We start from the raw sequence: 21319 nt of genomic DNA, 5'->3' as shown, positions 1-21319 counted from the left end.
TCATCACAACGTGAAAGGTAGCAGGATTTTGAGCGCGCCTTATAACCCCTCATTGGTGAAAAGGGATGGTCACGTGACATTTGACAATGCTTTTTGGGCATAACGCCGTGCTTTTTGCGTTGTCACTTAACGAACCCCTGCTTCACCAAGCTGCGTTGCCAGATAAAATGGCGAAAAAACAGACCTCCAATATCCCTAGAAATCTTATCTTTTTCCGAAAAGATATATTTATTCGGCAACGCTGGTAACAATCGGTGCTGTTTTTGCGGCTCATTACTATTTCATCCTTTATCTTTGTGAACAGGATTTTACTTCAGCAAGATCCTCATAATGGACGACCGACGATTCAACGTGTTTTGATCGTTACACCGTCAAGTTTGGTCAAAAATTGAGAAAAAGAATATCGTCGTTGGTTAGGTCGAGAGCGGATAACTATTTTTACTGATGATCAGGTATTTCTCTTTTCCTGCATTTATAAAGAACCAAAACCAATTTTTTTTAATTCCAGCAAAATCGACCTATAGAGTTTTTGAAATATCTTGTATCCCCCGTCATGGTGGTGTCGTATGAAATGCTAGTCCGCTGCTTTGATGAAATACAGCAAATTAATTTTGATCTGGTTGTTTGCGACGAAGGACATCGATTAAAGAATGCGGGCAATAAAACATCATCGGTAATTTAAGTTGCATTTTAGTTTGCTACAGAGTTTAATCAAAGTCTTATTTCATATAGCTGCTCTCACAACTAGATACTAACAGGAAAGTCCTGTTGACTGAAACCCCTGTTCAAAATGATTTGAAAGAATTTTTCTCCTTGGCTGACTTTGTCAATCCAGGCATTTTAGGAAGCTTATCTTGTAATTAATCTTTTTAAAACTAGTCGGGTTGGAAACACACCATTATTTCCATGATTCTTTTAACAGCATCGTCGTTCTAGTAGAACGATGACGCATTTAAAAAAGGAGCCTATGTGAAAGCAAAGTAAATCACGAAAGATTATATTTCCGCTTGCTTGTTGCCTGGATTAAAAATGGATCTTCCACCGCCAACGAAAGCGCCTGGAACAACATCACAACAACTACAGCCAACAATCCGTTCGCCGGTTTATTCGACACGGACAATATGGACGACTTGGGCTGGTTATTGCCACCTAATTTCAAACATAACTTATTCACGGTCAATCCCTCAGCAACGTCAACTATAACGAAGAAAAATGTCATCCTCTTATTCGATGACGTCATTTTAACCAGAACAAGGTGGCGAAGAAGGCACAAACATTCACACAGTCAGTTTTTATCCGTTTCCATTGATACACTTCATAAATTTTGGTTTAAACAGAATTTCATGATGTTTAGAGCAGAATTTTATCCTGACGACGCACCGGGTTTTCAATAACGGCTCAGCAACGACATCCTTGGTTGCGGAGTATAAACAAGTCATCATTTTTAATTTAAACATTTAAAGCTTTTGCAGAATGCATATGTAGTTATAAAATAAGGAATACAAGAAATTGTTTGAAAACACGATATTGTTTATTTAATATTTAATCCAGTACCAGTCATTTTGTAATACAAGACGGAGTCTTTTAATAATAGAACAACCTAATTTCTGCCAATATGTAGGTCGCCTTGAGAACCCATCCCAAAGACCTCTCGATTTTTCAAAAACTTCATCGGCTGTGCGGGGACGAAAATACTCCGATTCATTGACTATGTCACCCCAGATGTTCTCAATAGGGTTGAGATCCGCACCTTTAGCTGGCCATGGCAGAAGTTCTATTTCAGGGTGGGCGTTGAACCAGGCTTTAACCGCCCGAGCAGTGTGAATTGGCGACAGATCTTGAACAAACTTCATCCTTCTGCCAGGGAAGCGCTCACGAATTGCGGGCAGCAAGAAATTTTCTAACATTTCAATGTATTTAACGCTATTTAGTCTGCCGTTAATGCGGACGAAATTTCCCGGTCCGTCGGCCGAAAACCCGGCCCAAACCGGTACAGTTTTTCTGCCGCTAACGTCTTTCACTTGGATGTGTTCCTTGTGAAAACGGGTTCCGTTTTCCCGGTAGCAAAAAACCCTCCCACATTCATCAGACCTAACGTTAAACATGAATTATATATAAGACTACATAAAAATATTCCCAATTTATTATTTAATTTACCCGACGGTTTTTTCATCCGAGTATATTACATCTCGCCACCAATTTTCATCTCGATCGACAAAACGGTGCGCAAAAGCCAAGCGCATTTCGGCGTGTCGAGCACTTAGAAAAAACTTAAGCGCTGCCCGTCGAGGATGGATTCCTTCTTTTTTCAGTACCCGAATTATGGTAGATGGATGGACATTCAAGTCAACTACATCTACATATTTTAAACTTTAATAAATAATAATAATAAAAAAAGGTGACAAAATATTACCCGCAATTTCCTGAGCAGTGGTTATTGGCTTTGCCTGGACAGCGCTTCGGATATTTACGATGTCTTCACGATTATATTTTGGTTTCCCACCGGTACCCGATTTTCTTTTAAGTTCCCCGGTTTCACGGAATCTTTGTTGCCAATACGCAACCGCAGATTTTGATATTTCTAGCGCGTCGGTAATTTCTCTTAGAGATGTCCCCGTTGAAGAAAGCGCAATAATTGCTGCACGTTCCGAATGACAAAGATGCTTACGACCACGATCTGGACGAAACATGATGTCGTTAATTACCAGGAATGCTGAACCTACTGTGAACTGGACTAGATAGATACTGAAGTGAAGCCTCAAGGGTAAGAACAAAAAAATTCTCCCCAACAGCAATATAGTAGAATATCGGGGTGCACCTGTAGGGAAGGGAGAGATTTTTTTTCTTTTTTTCTAACCTAGCCTTCTTCATATGAGTCACGGATTTTGAACCCTTTCAGGATTCAAATAATTTTTAGACTGATGACCCAAGGTCATTTTTGTTTGCGCACCGGAAACCAGAACCAAACAAAAACTATATAAGAGGACTATTTTGCGACCAACAATATTCATTTATACACGAGTTCAACATGGATAGAGTCACGTTTGCGACCGAGTTCAAAAATCATTCATTTTCATTTTGGAGAAACACCTTTTTTATTGGTGAACATCGATTTGGGTAAAATTATTTATTTCATTTCATTATTTTCTTTTCATTTGACGTTTCATAATTTAACTGTATCATTTTAATCTATGTTATTCAGATGGAAGCCTGATGGGCAAATCCTATCGCTATCCAACTTCGGATCTGTTCGACAAAGTGTTCTTACTTGTGGGACGGTTTCTCGTGATTGGCCGCGAGATATTGTCCGCTTTCAAGGGAACCTCAAATCGACCGACTATCTCCAAATTCTGGAACGTGCCAGCGAGGGTAATTTTGGCAGAAATGTGGCGCATTTACCTACACCCGTCCACAGATCCAGAACCGTAGCCGAATGGTTTTCTTCCGCCCCGCTTAACTGTTTGTCGTGGCCAACTTAAGTCAAAACATTTTCCCCCTTACCACTTTCTGGAAATATTTTCTTTTTGAATTGCGTATGTCGGCTGATGTGGGGAATGTAGAGAAACTCTGGGCAGAAATCGATCAATGTTGGGATGATTTCATTCAAAAAGACGACATAGTGGAAGCAGTTACAACTGGATATTTGTCGATTGACCTCAGTAATATTGCTGAAGAACACAGCTGAAAAAAATAAAATAAAATACAATGTTTTAACCAGTTTCAAATTGTTTCTTTATTGAGTAAATACAGTAACAACATTAATCATAGAATCTGGCAACACATAAACAATTCATTTTGGGCTCGGTTCCTGGATTTAGGCTCTTGGATGTTGCTGGATTGGGGCTCTGGGATGTTGCTGGATTGGGGTTTTTTGATTGCTGGATTAGGGCTCTTGGATGCTGACGGCACTACTGCATCCGCCGACTTTTTCGATGGGGAGCTGGTGTAAGATGGAATTACAGATTTTTCTTCTTTAGAGCTCTGACACGAATATATCTTGTGTATGGAAAAACAAAATTAGTTGATACATTTGTCACGATGCCAGGCTGGGCCGATTCAGCGAAGATTAAAGCTTGTGGGAACTCTTTTACAGTGATGCGGACTCCAAACTCCTCGGATCTTGACGCCATTGATTCGATAGTTTGCGGATTCAGCAGAGTGAGTAAGTCGTCTCGGATGTCCTGAGAATGTGTCAAGTCGTGCATACAATAAAGGGGGTCTTCGGTGTCTTGATCCAATGGAGTCGGCATCATTTTCGGGATGGCTAATGGCTGGCCGTGATGTTGTAGAGTGGCGAGAGGCATCTCTCTTGCTTTTAATATGATTCCATGGAGATGAAGTAAATGCTGTCGACCCAGGATCGGAATGGGCGAGCAAGAGGCAAGGATACCTTGCATCTCCTTAGGTAGAACATCGGCGATTTGTAACAACATGTGTTTGGGTCGAACAAAACCAGTACTCTCTTCTTCTTCTCGAGCTATTCGATCGCGCCAAGCAAACAGTTCTTTTAATGCAAAGAGCTGATGTTCGTTGAAAATATTCTTGCAGAGCCTATACAATTCCAAGTGACTTTCGGCATTGACAGGGGGAATTCTGTAACGTTTGAGACAAACCAGTCGGCTGTTTTGCCAAACTGCTGTCAGCAAATTATCTCCTGTTCCCTTCATCTTCAAATCCTTTTTCATCTTTTCGTAAATGTATCCTAGATAATGGGTATCTTCTCGAGCATAATTGACCATTTGCTCAGGCAAGGGACGAATTCGCCAATCGGCTAGCTGGTATTGTTTGTCAGCAATAGGGTGTGTGTAGGGTGACACCGACTGACACTTCTGAAGTGAAGTGGATAATGCAGTGTCTAATTTTTCAATTACCTATTTCATAAGGGACTTCAGAATTTTGAAGGAGTATTGAAAACGAATAGACTACATTTACCCTTGCTGAGACTTTACTTCACATAAAAATTACAAGCCTTCTCAACTTACTGCATACTACTTTCGTAAGCTATTCCCCTACCATGAAATAACACAATATTATTATTTTATTGAACTTTAGGAATAAGTATAGAATTACCTTTACATGGTAGAAAATGTGTATAGCACCAAGCCATGTGACAAGAGTGCGATGAAAATAGTCCATTCCGATATATGACACACGAAAACAACAGATAAACGTCCAACTACAATTGTTATTGGGTGAGCTCATTAGCTTTTGCAATAGCAGACGAGAATAGGACTTCAAACTGCCGTTGTCATGTTTCATTATTTTATGTGCCGCTAGATGGATTTGCAAAAAAAAATCGGTGTCCCGATTTCCATAGGATAATGTACATATGACATTGAGTTTTTCGGTACATTGATTGATTGATATCGGTATATTGGTTTAACGGTACTGGTACCCCTATACGAATCTTGTTTTTGTAAGTTGTCTTTTTTATCTTGTCTTTTTGTTCTTTAATCTTGTCTTTTTTACACCCAAAATAAAGGCCACGGATAAACAGAGGGCGCTCTCCCTTAACGTCAAAAGTGCTTAAAAAAGATTCACTTTAAACAGCGGGGGAAGGAAACCCTTCATCCACAATAAACAGGAGAGGGCGGCTAATGAATGGGCAACTAATCTAGCAATTTCGTCCAAAAGATCTCTTACAGGTCTACGGAAGCTTACTGGTCGGGAAGCCATTTTCAACAACACCTATCTATTTTGTAAAAAAGTAGAAAGTGAAACAATACAAGGTTATATAACCCTGGTCAATGCCAGACAATTGAAATCAAACAATTGATAGAAGAATGATGAAATCAAGAGCTGAATGATGTAATTTTTTGTGAAAAATCTTAGTGATTGGAGATTTCATCACACACAAACTAAAATACAACCGTTCCTGTCGAATTGAGTATCACGATAAAGCTAAAGCATATAGCAAAAAGAAAGCTGAAAAAGTTTATACGAACATCAGTCTCTGAAATAAAAAAATTACTTCATGGAAATCAAATTCTTCTTCTTCAGCAATGTTCTGTGCATGCAAGACATCTTTAACCACTATATAAATATGAATACTAAAAGAACATGGCGTCAGTGAAGAGGAAATAGAAAAGAAAAAGGTGAAAATGCGTCTAGCAGAGAATTTCATGAAGAGTAAAAATATTAATTTATTCATCCAATTGTACACATAAGAGAAATAGTATTTAAATCAACACTTTCAATGGATGAAACATTGAGCGCAAACATTGGAAGAGACAAGGAAAACTCTGTTAAGGTATGCGATAGCTCTTCTTCTGCTAACCGATTTATTCTAATTGATTACTCGTTTGTGTTGCTTTATAATTTATACATTTCCCCGCATCTTAATAAGAAAAGCCGAATTCGTACACCGGAATGCTATTATGAAACTATGAAAGATAAGCTTTTCCTTCCAAGGTTACTGTAATAATAAGCAGTTGATAGAAGGGAGAGCCCAAGTTTGGGGTGGATAGCGCCTTTATAGTGCTAAATCCATAACGAAAAAACAGTTTCAAGTTCTGAAAACATTTTGGAGAACCCTTAAAATTCCCTAGAATAAAAAAATTACCCTAGACAGACCTTACACCGTAGAATTTCAAGTTTGTCACACTAGATTTAAAAAGTTCAAATTCCCATAAAAAATTAAATATCCCTGGAAGTATCCATATCGATAAAAAGATTCTCAATGAAATGGAAGCAGGGTAGATGAGACTACGTTATAACTAAAATGTTCTAGGCCATTAAGTTCTGGATTTAATGCAATAAACTTATTAGCTGGCGCATTCTCAACTTGGCTTACTGTTGAGGTCTTTTGTAACAATATTATCATAGCACTTGCAAAAAGAATCAAATGTTGAAATACACTGCAGGAAGCAATTTCTTTAAGGCAACTGCAGAATGAAAATGAAGAAATTTCTGTATTCAGTAGCTTTCCAGTCATCAAGGTCAAACTCATGTTTCTGATGTCACGCAAAATTTCACGAGGAATTTTTTAAATTTGCTTATTAATCATTGATTAAGAAGGATTTTGAATGTAATACTAACAAGGTTGGCCTGGGCTTCCTAACCACACATTTATGAACTGGGAAACCACACAAAAACACGCATTCATAATGTATGGAATCTAACCAGTGATAACAGTTAGAAAAGAAAAAAAAAAGTATTGTCGTTACCTTTATTCCCTGCACTGGTCACGCCGAAATGTTGATTCTTGGGTTCCTTTCAGGCATAGTATATAAAAATGGAAACAATCTCGCCCATCCAGGACCCTTTTCGGCAGTTGATCCCTTAATCAAGTAATAAACGCATCCGCGTAAAAGCATTGAACTGCATGATGTTTCACAGCATTGCACGGGCAGGTGCATAAGCTATTGCAAGAGGGAATATAATTTTTGAAAAATGAGTGAAATGAGAGAGAAATTTTTAGTATGATGTGTCTTATTTTGTTTTCTGGCCCCATTGGCCTTTTAAAAATGGTACAGAAGAAGGGTTAGCGAAACTTAAGCATTGTGCCGTACAAGTATTTACTCAAATTCTCATGTTGTACATTATTGTAACACAAAATAACTCAATATTGGTTTTACTGGTGACTTGATGCAGCTCAAACACTACCATGATCAGCTAGCTGGTGACATTCTTTCAATTGCAAGTTTTGGGAAGATCAGTGAAAAATGTGGGAGAAAATGACACACCTGACGAAAAAATTTTTGGCCAACTTTGGGTATAGCCCCAGAAGGTAGTGGGGAACGCCAGTCTAAGAGATAAAAAGAGAAAGAGGATTTGATTGAAAAAACTACACAAACAATTCCACCACAGACCTTTTTGTGGTGAAAAAATCATTGGGGAAAAGAAAGTGTGACATTCTAAAAAGCAAAAAGACTGCGAACAAATTGTGGAGCAGAAGGTAGAGTTTGTTTTTCTTGAAGGCAATTTTATACTATATTTTTGTTTTTCCGTCAATGTATTTCAAACTCATTTTAACAGCCGTCAAATTAATGACAAGCCTGGTGACCAGAAATTCAGCAGCAAAGTAATTGAAAAGCAAGCCAATTATTCAATATGGAAGAGAACTCGGGATCACTCGGTAAAATCGACCACAACGGAATTATAAATTGCTTTTTTCAGTTCAGTACTAAGTCTATTAGAAAAATCTTTTATGTTATTGTAATTGTGTAGTCATCTGCAAATATTTTGATTTCTAGGGAAGTGAGGGTAACCAAATAAATAAAATAATTTTGTCTTCTAACGTACGAACATCAAAGATGGCCCTCTCCATCTTTCGTATGGAAATGCTGCTGTTCAATTATTATTGGAATCGGCATCTTTGGCGGCTCTGAAAGCCGAAATGAATAAAAAAAAAGTCATCTGACGAAGTAAAAGCCATCAAAGACAAGGTCTGAGCTTTGAAAGAGGAGAACAGCTGACTTAAATGCGACCTTGATTTCTGCAAACGTAGAACAACGTGCATTTCTTTTTTTACTCGTTAATTTTTCCTGATTTTAATAAGTTTTTTTTTATTTCAGAGTTTAGTAAGGGTAGACATGGGTTGACGAGCTCATAGTCAATCTTAAAGCCAATAAGTAGCTATTATCGTTATCTGCCGTACTGTCAACGTGTTAATAAGCTCAGATAGAGCCAGATAGAGCAAAATTCCAGAGCAAAATATTTATGAGCCACTTGGCGATTGCAGTGTCGACAACGAGCTCTGGCCTAGATAGAACCAGATTCCAGAGTAAAATCGATGAGCCACTTGGCGATTGTAGTGAAGCGGAAGTATACATCATATCTTCACGAATATGCTATGTTAACTGTCTGATACTTCTCTCTAGGATCCAAAGTTATCCAAAGTTGTACAAGCGATGGATGTATCCACTTTGAGCGGATATAAAGAATTGTCCATCGAATACCCAAAGCTGACTAAAACAGACGGACCATTGATCAGCTCCAAATACTGTCACAAGACCAATAACCTCAAAGAAGTACACAAGACTCTGGAGTGAGACCTAGAGAAAACAGACACCCAAGCTCTCAGATACCGATAGCTGTAGCACACACGGCAGAACCATCCACGTTTGAATGTCCGCCACTCTCATACGCTACTGCGACGAATGATGATATGAATGTGAAAGGAAGATCTGTAGAACAACATACAGAGCTCTACGGGGGAGTCAAATCATTAAGGTACCTAATGCATCAATTTATATATTGGTATCCTTAAACTTGCACGAATTCCTTCAAAATATGATCGTTCCTGGATATTAATGAAGTTAAAGACCTCGTAGAAAGTATGCATCCAAATTACCGGTGTTATTCATTCACTCATTTTATTTTATGTATTTCATTTGCCAGAAATGACGATCATTGAAAAAATATATGCTTCGATGGAAAATACTGACAAGATGAATGGCTGGTTTGCGCAATGGACCAGATGTATTCAACAAAAATTTAGGCCAATTTATACAAATTTCAGCTTTGTCCATGAATTAACTCCTTCGAACCGGTTTCCGGAACTAAACCGAAAACTAATACCCCCCTCTTTTACTCTCTCAGTTTCTTTAGTGGAGATCCCGGACTGTACCTGCGACATTCCAGCCGCGCAGTGGGCTGCAGCCATTAAGCTCGTGAAAGAGTCGTCCAAATTGTTTGTGGAATCCCGAGACCCAAAAGCGTGCTGGGATTTGCTAGCTAGATTGTTCGAACTCCCGTTTTTCGAACTACTCAAACTCACAGCCCCGTACTCTCTGCTAGTGCGACCGAGTAGAGAGACGGCAGCCGCCAAGAGTAGGCAAATCTAGGGTTTACCACCAGACCTCCAGGAGGAGCTGAGAAAGAACGAAGAGATCTTTCGACACCACGCAAATCTCGTGGAGTCGCATAAGGCGACTGCCAAGCAGGCAGCCAAACGGAAGCTGTTGGTATTCCAGCAGGCCTAGTTTGCTGTCAAAGAGGCTAAGCTTGAGTGTGAGCACCAAGCGCTCGAGATTAAGCGCCACGGAACCGAGGAGACACCAGTTCATTGTAACTGGGCTCAGGTCCCACGAGCCTACGCGGGGGTTAGTGGTATTGCAAGGCAGACCACCTCGGTTCCGATAGCCACAAGCAGGCAGGAATTCGTCAAGGCTGCCTATTACAAGGATTTGCAACCTTCCAAAGTGCAACGGGGTTCGGGGTCAGCAGGCACCGACCCTAGCAAGGAGGTGCAACCTCCCAAAGGGCAGCGACTCGCAGCTCCGGTGGGCATAAGTCGCCTGTTGAAGCTTGCAGGAATGTTTTTGACGATATCAGGCAACACAGTTGTGCCAGTCGAGAATTTCCCGTTCTCCCCGGACGTTTCAAGGCCACGCAGACGGTCGCTGAGCAGGATCGTACCACCGGCCCAAGACCTAGTCACCGGTCTTTGGGTGCCCCATCGAGGTATCATCCGTCAAAGGCCGCCAACTGGAGGCACTACTCCGGATAAACCACTGTTCACTATAGACGGAAAATCCCTCCACCCAGTAGTGGAGAGGTGCAACTTAGGTAAAATAAAATTTCCTTCTTGCTCTCTCTTTTCAGATCTAGCGACGCAATCATACACTGCCTCACCATCGTATAACACCTACCAAGCCACACCCATTCTGGTAGTAGGCAAAGGTAATTAAAGAGTATACACCGTCTGCTGGTAAAGATATTAACAAACTCTTATTTTTCTCACGAAAAGCTCTGGCCCCCATCAGTCAGCAGCCTAAACCCGCTGTAGAGAGCGAGACTGACACTGAGGATTTGATCTCTGAGATCATCAGTCTCAATAATCCAAGAAAGATCAAAAAGTAGAAAAGAGACAAAAAAGAGAGAAAGGCGAAGGTAGCTAAACCAGAGTCAAAGGGCACTAAGGCTCGCAGACCAAGCGTACCCCGTGTTCCACTGGCTCTACGAAACCCGCTGGTAGAGAACAATCTCGGCCTGACAGAATTTTTCGGTTCTATCAGCGACGACGAGGAGAGAAACAAGGAGGACCTCCTGAGCTCCTTAAAGGCAGGCCCTGTCAACTTGCATGATCCGGAGCCAATCGAGATAGACTCCGATGAGATGGAACTCCACCCTTCTCAGGCCGAACAATTAATCTCAGACGCCGATCGCATAATTTTCGGCAAAGATTAAGATTTTTTCTGTTCCATGTTAACTTAGAAGTCAAGTCATTCTATCGTTTTTCTGTGTCTAGCCGTCCAGTCTTATCAGGACACGGCGCGATTTATTTCTGTTCGCTTTGTTGATTTCTTTGTTAATTTGGGCCTTGCCCGCAGTTTCACCGGCTGAAGAAGTATTCAGTTATGTAAAAATAAACAAGTTTGCATACCAAAAACATGTGTATTCTGTATAAATTTCTCTAAATGATAGTACAGCGGAGACAGGCTAACATGACAGGCAGAGGGAGAGGCGCTATGCCAGTCACACCATCTCTTAGAGGAGGAAGACGATCCTCAACAGACGAAGTGTCTGAAAGATTGAGAATTGAATTACCGCAAGCCAGTAGGGCCGAGCTACCACTAAGCTCGAGCTCAGAGTCTAGCGAAAGTTCTAGCTCAAGTGCAAGGGGATGTAACGATGGTACCGCCAGAATAGAACGCGCAAGACTTAGCGTCTCTGGACTAACCAACACCAAACCTGGACGGTAAAACAGCGGATTTATCCCAGCCTATGATAGATAGGGTAAAGCAAAAAGTCATAATGTGTAATCAGAGGATAGCAAACTGAACGGAGCACAATAACAACACCAACGCCCAGGTAAGTAAGGTTAATGCCATACTTAGGGAACAGTCCCACTCAATCACACTGTTGACAGGCGTTATGCCGGCCATACAGGAAGGTGTAGCGAACCTTAGAACTACCATACAAAATGATTTCGCCTCAAAACTGAGAGCAACAGAGGAAACCATTGCAAGAACATTGGTTACGTTAAGGAGAGAATCCAACACAGCCCTAGCTGTTAAAGCAACTGAACAAAGGGAAGCGATCAGACAGATTACTGTTCAAATAGCACAGCTTTTTAGAGCCACAAATCCGGACATCAGGAATCAGCTCCAACGTTTATAGGTTTCGTTTAATTATGGTAATGATAGATCGAGGAAAGCCCATTACTTGATTCTCCTCAGTGTCAGTGGTCTCTGTTCTATGAATGCGTCCCCACAACAGTGTTGCACGAATGAATTTTTGATTTTAAAAGAAATCGCGCAACAATGTTTTAAGTACTCTATTCACACGGAAAAGGGTGTGCCATAAAACTTTTTTTATAAACCTGAATTTTAAAGTAAAATTATTAAATAATTCACGGGACACGAGGAAGGGATATGTAAAATTCTTATATAAAATTAAATTAAAAAAATTAAAAAAACATTTTGTGAATCAGATGGCACGCAGACGTGGAACTCCTGTTCTTGTTAATCTCCTGTCCATTTCGATCTCCTGGACAATAGTTCGCCCAGGATTTTTTAAATTTAAATTACAGGACAATAGAAATCCATTAAAATTAAAACTAAACTTAATTCTAGACAATAGCATCCCCCGAATAATATTATTTAATAAAATACTAGACAGTAGTTTATTCGCTAAAAATTGAATTATATTATATTAAATTAATTGACAATAGCTCTCCTAGACATAAGATCTCCTAGACAATAGACATTGCAACAGTGCAAATGGCAAATGGTACAGGCTTGGATTTTCATAAGGTAGCTTAAAAAGTCTTCTCAATAGATATATAATATGACGAGGCGTAACAAACCCCAACCTCTTCCCAATAAACGGGAATAAAATAAAGTGAAGAAAATCCCAGCCTCTAACCATCCCACTCTATAAGCGGGAATACTATAAAGGTGAAGAAATTGTGGATATAATGCTGCGCTAGAAAAGCGGATGTATAGAGCTCAGCAGAACGGAAGCCACCCAATCCAACCAGTTTTTACGTGGCTGAAGAATTGATTCGTGAACATCCTCAATATTCGTGAATATAACATTTTATTTTAGTTTCTCTCGTGATCTTATGCTCATCTTTGCTTACTGTTTTAAAAGAAAAACATTAGACGGGTCATCCGACTTTTTTAAGGCTCGCGTCTCCACTACAACTGGTACGGCATTCCTATCTATTACTCTACTTACTCGACTGCGAACAACAAAGCAAATTCAAGCAGATGGAACATTTAAGACTGTGCCTAACTTGTTTTACCAGCTATTTACTCTCCACTTTAAAGCATATAAAAAGGTTATAATTTTAGTTTTATTACTTCTAAGACTTTTTTTTTCATTTCAAATATTTTGCATTAAGTCCTTTCCAGTTGCCTTCGTTTTAATGAGTGAAAAGTCTCTGGATCTTTACAACGCTGTGATGGAGAAAATCCTCGATACTCTTAAGGAAATAGATACAGACAGAGAAGGTAACTATGCGGAACGTCTTATATCAGATTTTGAAGAAGGCATACTAAGGGCGCTACACAATGCATTTTCTGGTGGACAAGCCAGAGGGCGTTGGTTTCATTATGGGCAGGTCAGTTTTAATATTTCAAAATTTGACCCTTGTTTGTATCTTATCAAAATTGTTTGTATTACAGGCAATCTATAGAAGAGCCTGTGACGAGGGCTTGGCTAGATCCTATAGAACAATTCCAGTTGTGAAACGCATCATAAAATTGATAATTTCTTTGTCTCTTTTACCCACAGAAAAAATATAAGCCGGGTTTATGGTAAAAGCAGTTTTGTAATTTTGTTAATGCTAGTTTTAACTTTCCTTTTGTTGATTGCTTTGTTTTTTCAGGCAATTCAGCAAGAAAATGCGGCCGACTTGCAACTAGAAAGCCAAGAAAAAAAAGATGCTGTTCAACGTCTGTATGTATACTGGGCTGGATACTTACTTGTTCGTCAGACTCCAGCACGTTTCAGCGTAAACAGTGATAAAACGGTGAGGTGGCGTTTCGTTTCGTCTGAACCAGAGCGGAAAAATTTTTGTTATGCAAGACGTCTCCAACTGTTTACGACCGAGGTCCGCCAGTTTTTCTTGCTGTTTCTTCTAGTACAGCAACATACTCTGTAACTTGGGTGAGAAATATACAAACATTTAGTCCACTGACGTGGCTGCTGATAACTTTTGTTGCATTTCATACTAAATACCTGAGGATGAATCAGCTGGTCACGCAGTAACTGCTGGACGTGTTGATGGAGTGCGAGACCTTGCGGTGTCATGAGCAACGGGTGAGCTCGGATCGCTGCTGCTGCCGCTGCCAAAGGATCAGCTGGATCGGCTTCCGACGAAATTGGCTGATCGCTTTTCTTGCTGTGAAGAGACGAAAGCAGCGAGGTCGGTTCCCAGTGGATCACGGGCGGGCTGCTGCAACCTGTACTACTACTTCCGCCGGTGCTGAGAATCGGCAAGTTTTCCGGTTCGCGAATGGGAGAACTGCCGTCCAATTTCGTTACGGGCGAAAGCGATCCTTTTGAAATAGCCTAAACGGATAGACGAAAACGTAGATGAGCATTTTAATTCAGTTGTAAAAAGTTAGCGAATGCTAACAATGCTTTGTAGCTCTTGCAGACAAAGAAATTCAGCTATTAGAAGCCACGCGACCGACAGGCCAAGCCACCACTATACTGAATCCTCCAATCAGCAATCACACTGTAAATCCCACTCTTACTGGAGACAACAGGCCAGCTAGAACGAACAAATATCCACCTAAAGAAAAACAGATCGACATGAGGCCCACCCTAATCACTTGGCTCTGCGAAGATGCCCCAAAAGATAACATCTCAGTCTCCAAGATCGGTTCACTGTTGAGGGTACAAACAGATGGCCCGGTTGTCCAGCTTTTCAAAAAATCTGATGACCGAATAATGCTAATGTTTAGAGACGTGTACCCTAGGGATAAGGCCTAGAAGTTAATCAGTGATTCGTGACAAAATGGCGTCTTTCAATCGGTATCCATCCCTCAAAAAACCTACCCAGCATCGCCCGGCTAAGTGGCCTTGGCAATATACAATCAGTTACCGGAGACGACCCTAAACAAACTAGACACAACTAAAGCGGTCTAATTCTCGAGTTAGCGAAAGAAGAAAATCCTCTACTCAGCGATCACTTATCCTTAGTCAGAATTCTAGCAAATCTCCCCGAAACCTACTCGTTTCTCGTTAGACTGGGCATGTCATCAAAAAGCAGCTATGGGCAGCTGCTGGAAAGAGGTCGCATCTCTGTAGACGATAAACTCAACGCTGTTGTCGAGGCAGACCCATCAAAAGGATTCCGTCATGCTCTCATTGCCAGAACGACGGTCACCTGTCCACCTTTTGCAGATTGGCTGCTTTGACCTGCGGTAAATGCGCTGGTCCTTATACCACTAGCTCCTGCGTGCTTGAGCCAAAAAGCTTTTTATTTGCAAATTGCCCTCGCAATCACGCCAATACTTAGCTTATATTGTCTCATGACCCACCAAACAAACATCTCTACGTCAAGCATTAAATGATTGCAAATCAACCTGTATCATTCTCGGTTGGCAGCACTCCATTATTTATCCCAAATACTGCTCGACCTAGTCGTTGATGTAGCGTTCTTCCAAGAACCGTATGCAACATCAAATCCCAATATAATGATTAAATACGTCGATGAGGACTACGTCCAGTTACATTCCCTCTCATCCGACCATGCCTATGGAGTGGCAATACTGATAATTTATTGATAAAAAATTGTACCTTTTCTCACTATACTGCCAGCCGTCGATAGGTAACCTCCAATCCTTTTTTCTTAATCTATCCGCCTCCATCACCCTAAGAAAAAAGGAAAAAAATTACTGAGAGGCGAGAATCGGGTATGTAACCGCGTACTATTGTAAAAATTCACATTACTATGTGGATTTTTTTTCATATACAGTCGCGGCTGCAAGTTTGTATACCTTGTGCTCAAATACCCGCCTTTTTACTCTGTATTGGCGGATAGTCTTAGCCTATCGCAAAGAAAAGGGGGTGTTATTTGTTCAAATTTTTCTTTGTTAACCCAAACCCGCATTAAAGGACATTTGTCGCATATCCTTTAATACTCTCATCTTTCATCATCCATCATTCATCTCATTAAATAAACCAATTTAGAGAGAGAGTGAGTTATCAAGAAAGCTTATTTACTTGTTCCACATCATAGAGAAAACCTTTACCCTTCATGGTTGGTGAAAAAATTCCAAATGATGATATGGCATGGGATTGTTTTTAAACTCCTTTTAACATATGCAGACCAATTTTTACGTCTTCCATTTCAAATTTGCAGTTTTTACGAAAGTATGGTTGATGAATTTCTTGTAGGTTTTAAAAATGGTTTTAATCTGGACATAATTCCGAAGATGCACCATTTGGTGCAATATTCTATAATTATTCGCCACATTGGGACACATAGATCATACTGATGCATGCTTTATAAAGCCAAACATAGTTATTTCAAATAGCTACAGAAAAGATAACGTCCCCTTAACATTAACGTCCCTTTTACTCTATCACATAAAAACCAGCAATGGCAATGCCAACAGTTTTTTATGTCAGGGAACGAATTTTTAAAATTCATGTGCTCAGTCCAGTCAAATTTCTAGCAGTGTAATCTTTCATCGATAAGATGTGCTGGGGATATAGTCACAATGCTCAATATTAGAAACTTGTTGGTAAAGATTAATATATTTAAGTGGATAATGATCAACTTCATATGGCAGTTTCCTAGATTATTTAACCACTTTTAATGTTTATAGATGCCAAACTCCATAATTATCTACGAAAACGTCTACTAAGCCCATTCCGTTTAACCAAAGCTGATTTAGTGCTAATTCGGGAATAATAAACATGTTGAACAAAAAATATATATTTATATTTAATGGAAATAAAATGTAAGGAAAACAATAAGGTCTTACGTCAAAAGCATTGTATTGAATGTATAAATTCATAGATTTTTTTTACTCTTATACTTTCATGTCAACTTTCAAAAAAGAATACTTAGAGATTTGCTATGGAATAGACTGCAATAATAAATATTCAAACTGCTGAGATTTCTAAAGGTAACTGCCATTAGACAGTATATGTACGTGTTGTGTCTGTATTGCGATCATCAGATATCAATACATAACAGTAAAAACATATTATAGATAGGGATTCCGATTATCTAAAAAAATTAAGACATCAGATTCACAGCATAACAGGTTTTAGCACAACAATTTGCAAAAGACCAGCGGTGAAAAACTACTTTAGAATGGGTGACTCATCTAAGATGGACTATGTTCTTACTTCGACAAATTCCTTTGTAGAAGAAATGAAATTTTATGGTGTAGATCATGAAAAAGTTTGGTTCTACTTGTACATCAGTGAAATTCAAACATAATCTATAAAGCAACCCGCGAAAACGACACCTGCTACCTTCGACACTGGCTACCCGGGGGGTCGACACTGGCTACCCCGACACTGGCTACCCCAAAACTGGCTACCCCACACTGGCTAGTGGCTACCCCCGATTTGCTACCCCTGGAACATGGTACTTACAGAATACTCCTCTGGCCTTATGTGTTTTGGCCGGCTGATTATTGACTGTAACAAACAGTCTAAGGCTTTTGGCATATGTCTGCCTTTTGTGATATATGCATCTTTCATACAATAGCCTATGTTTTAAATCAACCACTTAGAATTAAATTTGTCTTTTGGAATATTTTGATCTTCAGTACATTTAAATCTATTATAGAGTGTTGACTGTGAACAAAAAAGTCTTGGATAATCGACTGCATATTCTCCAAAACTTTTTAATCGCAATCAATTATCCAAGACTTTTTATATTAATTAGAAATTGTTTTATGCTTGACTACTCCCATTTTTTATGACCATGAGTGCGATGCGTCTGCTTAATGGTAAATCATTAGTTATATGGGAGTAGTCAAGCATAAAACAATTTCTAGTTCGGCTATAGGCCCCAGTGGTGTGCAGTGGCGTAAGCTGCGCACGACTTTTGGCTATGGCGTGTACTTTTTAATTTCAATAATATGTACGTATATAGGCTTAGTACGTATGACGCGTCGTTTGTTAAAAATATGCTGCTTAACCCACAATGCACCTCAAAAGGGTCAATAAATATAAGTTTGATGTGCTAGTTAAAATGGCTTTATTTTCAATGGACAAGTAGCCTAAAAATTCAATTTCAGTTCTTGTCAATGTAACAACCTGTACGACCTGTACGACGAGAATTCTTTTCAGACCAAAGGCTGATTGCGAATAAGTTTAAAGGGTTACATCTGCTTGGCTTCTTAACAAATTAAAACTGGAAGAGTTTACGCAATGATTAACCTCAGTGGTTGACATTCATGATTCATCTAAGAAGTTGTTTTGGCTGTTGGTTGTTTTGGTTGTCTGTATTGGCTGAAAGTGTGTTTTCCCAATACAAAGTTGATTTTGTGAATCAGTGTGTTATTTTTTTTATTTTTTTTGTGTCAGTTAATTGCTACGTATCTTGGATAGTATGTGTAGCCATTTGTGTTTCCAGATCACATTTCTTGTATTTTTTTTTATATTTTCCCCTGTTGTTTACTTTTTTCAAGACCGAATCCACAGAGAATGGGCCCGAGGGAAGAAAGGGGAGAAGAGGAAAGTATGGGTCCCCCTTTTTTCACACTATTTAAAAATGGCGGACATCAAAACAATTGACACGCGAAACCGCGATGTGAATTGCCTCTATACCTTTTTTATATCTTTTGGTCTTAAAAAAAAAAGAGAAGAAATTCTTTTATCTTGAACGTATTTTTTGAAAATTTTATGAGTTACAATTCCAGTGTTATTAAAGTTATAAACCGAAATAAAAAATGACCCAACATGCCCTTTCAACGGGGCTAGTTGCCTTTCCCTGTAACTCTAATGGGAGATCAGCCAATACGGGGATTGATTTGAAATCTCGATTTTGATAAAATAAATCATAATAACAACGATTTATTTTTTAAGTGGGGTTTATAAATAATTCCCTTGATTAGTTTCTAATATCCATCAGTAATTTGAGCTTATTCGAAAATTCAGTTATTCTCAGCAATAGTAATTTCCCATAAGCCACCTAGCCCTACGGTGAAAGGCAGAAATAGCCCCAACAAGGTCGTCTACACAAAATATATTTTAACTTTTTAACCCACTATAATTTATTTTTCTGTTTACGCCTTTACATAAAGTCGAAAGAGGATGAAATTCCCTATTTCTTTAGTATTTTTTAATATTTGTAATATTATTTGGATGTGGATGCGGGGGGGGGGGTGATTGGGGATGTGGGGTGTCGTGGACTAGAGCGTCAACGCTTTAGAAAAAGGCAATGAGGCTCTTGTTTCGAACCCCAGCTGAACCCGTCATAAAATTGTAAGTAGTGCCCTTGAGGCAGCCTGCATAACACAGGATTCTTGATTGCTTTCAAGGATATGACGTTAAATATACTGTGGTGTGTTCAATCACATCTAAATTGGAAACTGAAGGGGTTTTGAGCATAAAATGGAAAGGCGCCATATAAATACGTGCATTACATTACATTACATTATTCCAAAAGAAATTACCTGAGAAAGCTTTTCGAAAAATTTTACATCAGAAAAGTCAAAAAGTGTTTTTATTGTTTATCTTCAGAACGACTAGTCATACATTCTTGAAATTTGCAATATTAGTGCACATGATAATGATGCATGGTTAAAAGCTCAAATTTTTAAATTAAATAAAGAGCTTAATTAAGTAGAAAAGAGCGACCTGCCACAAGGCCTTTTAGCTCCACTCTCCCCTAAGTCTATTACAGTGATATACCTGAAATCTTCGTTTTCCTCGACAAAGAACATATCGACAATATTGGCGCAAATTGGGCAACTCTCTCGAATTTGATTACTTGTTGGCATCAATTAATTGAATCCACATCACAACCACATCTTGCCTTAAGAAGCAGCCACGAAAAACCACTCCATATCGACCACTACTCCGTCGCTATTAAAATATCCTGTCGGCAGTAAACTGAATTTCTTGTCGTCGTATTCTTGCCATGCAACCCCTCGCTTCGCTCACGAGTTTCCTTATTATCTACAGTAGTACCATGGACTACTCAATATTAAGGACGGGACTCTTTGCTATGTCGCCGTGTTAAAGCTAGTCGGGTTGGGTTTGTTCAGGAGATAATTAATGGAAAACATCAATAAACACAGTTTTTATCGCTGATTCCAACTTTGTTTAAAAAACTTAGTAAAAAAACTAATTAATAAGGTATTCTAATTTTACTTTCAGGAGTAGGGGTAAAAAGACAAAACACCGGTGCCATCTAGCAGCCAAGCGACCTAAGCTCTCAAGAATATATGCCACAAGGTAAAAGAGAGTTAGGCAGCTATGTCAAAGCAATAGAGATAAGAGAGTGGTGTCTCTTTCTCTAGGTATGCACGAATGGGCATCTGCTTGCAGACTTCCAAGAGCTTAGGAGGTTTGGTTCCTAGATGGCACCAGTGTTTTGTCTTTTTTCAAATTTTTCGTAATGTAATTTGCAATATCTCTATAACCGTACATTTTAGGTATAGGGACATTAGGTAAAACAATAAATAATTGTAAATTTCGATTCCGATTCTCCCGGAAAAAAATTTACATGGCCGACATAGGAAAGGCCGAAGAGTCCCGTCCTTAATATTGAGTAGTCCATGGTAGTACCTACCCAAAGTTTGGGAACGCGCGAGAAAACTCTATGGGAAAAGGTGTTTTTTCGGCTTTCCCAAAAATCCAATTTTCGTCGGAACACGACGATTTTTTTTTGCCGTAGCCATAGTGGGTAAGAATCAGTTGATTTTTTTACAGATTTTTGCAATCAAGGGAAGTGTAATTTTTAAATCGTTTGGAAACGCTCCGTAAAGCTATATGCAAATTAAGGTACTTTAAGGGGGGGGGGTATCTACAGAACGGCTAGAGCTAGGAAGACGCGGAAAACTCTGAAATGAAGAAGTTCACTAGCTGAATAACATTCTATTCTATTCTATTCTATTCTATACATTTTTATAGCGCATTTTCCATAGTGAAAGATCAAATGACGCTCTTCCGACTACACACAATTGGACATGAAATAATCAGAGATAAGCAGTGGCATACAAGTGGGTCTTCAGTAGACTCTTAAACACGGGAAAGTTAGGGGCAAGACGAATCGATGCAGGAAGATCATTCCACAGTCGAGGTGCAGCCTGAGAAAAAGCTCTCTGACCATAGTAAATTTTGATTTTTCTTCTCAAGTCGCGTGGAGAGTATCCTGCCCTGAGGAAAGAATAGAAGAGGGAAAACCGTCGAACCCCTTTGTTCTCTCCTTTTTCTCTGGCAT

The 21319-nt window shown here is 39.4% G+C and overlaps 1 long non-coding RNA gene across 1 annotated transcript; it reads left to right on the top strand.

The window, feature by feature from the left end:
* Positions 1–307: 307 nt before the first annotated feature.
* LOC124335904 lies at positions 308–1278 on the top strand. The gene is made up of 3 exons (XR_006916948.1): positions 308–452; positions 509–673; positions 733–1278. It is a non-coding gene; the product is annotated as an uncharacterized LOC124335904 (long non-coding RNA).
* The last annotated feature ends 20041 nt before the right edge of the window (positions 1279–21319 follow it).

The sequence above is a fragment of the Daphnia pulicaria genome, chromosome 4 (assembly GCF_021234035.1).
Source record: "Daphnia pulicaria isolate SC F1-1A chromosome 4, SC_F0-13Bv2, whole genome shotgun sequence".
Lineage (NCBI taxonomy): Eukaryota > Metazoa > Arthropoda > Branchiopoda > Diplostraca > Daphniidae > Daphnia > Daphnia pulicaria.
This window is presented reverse-complemented; position numbering and strand designations above follow the sequence as displayed.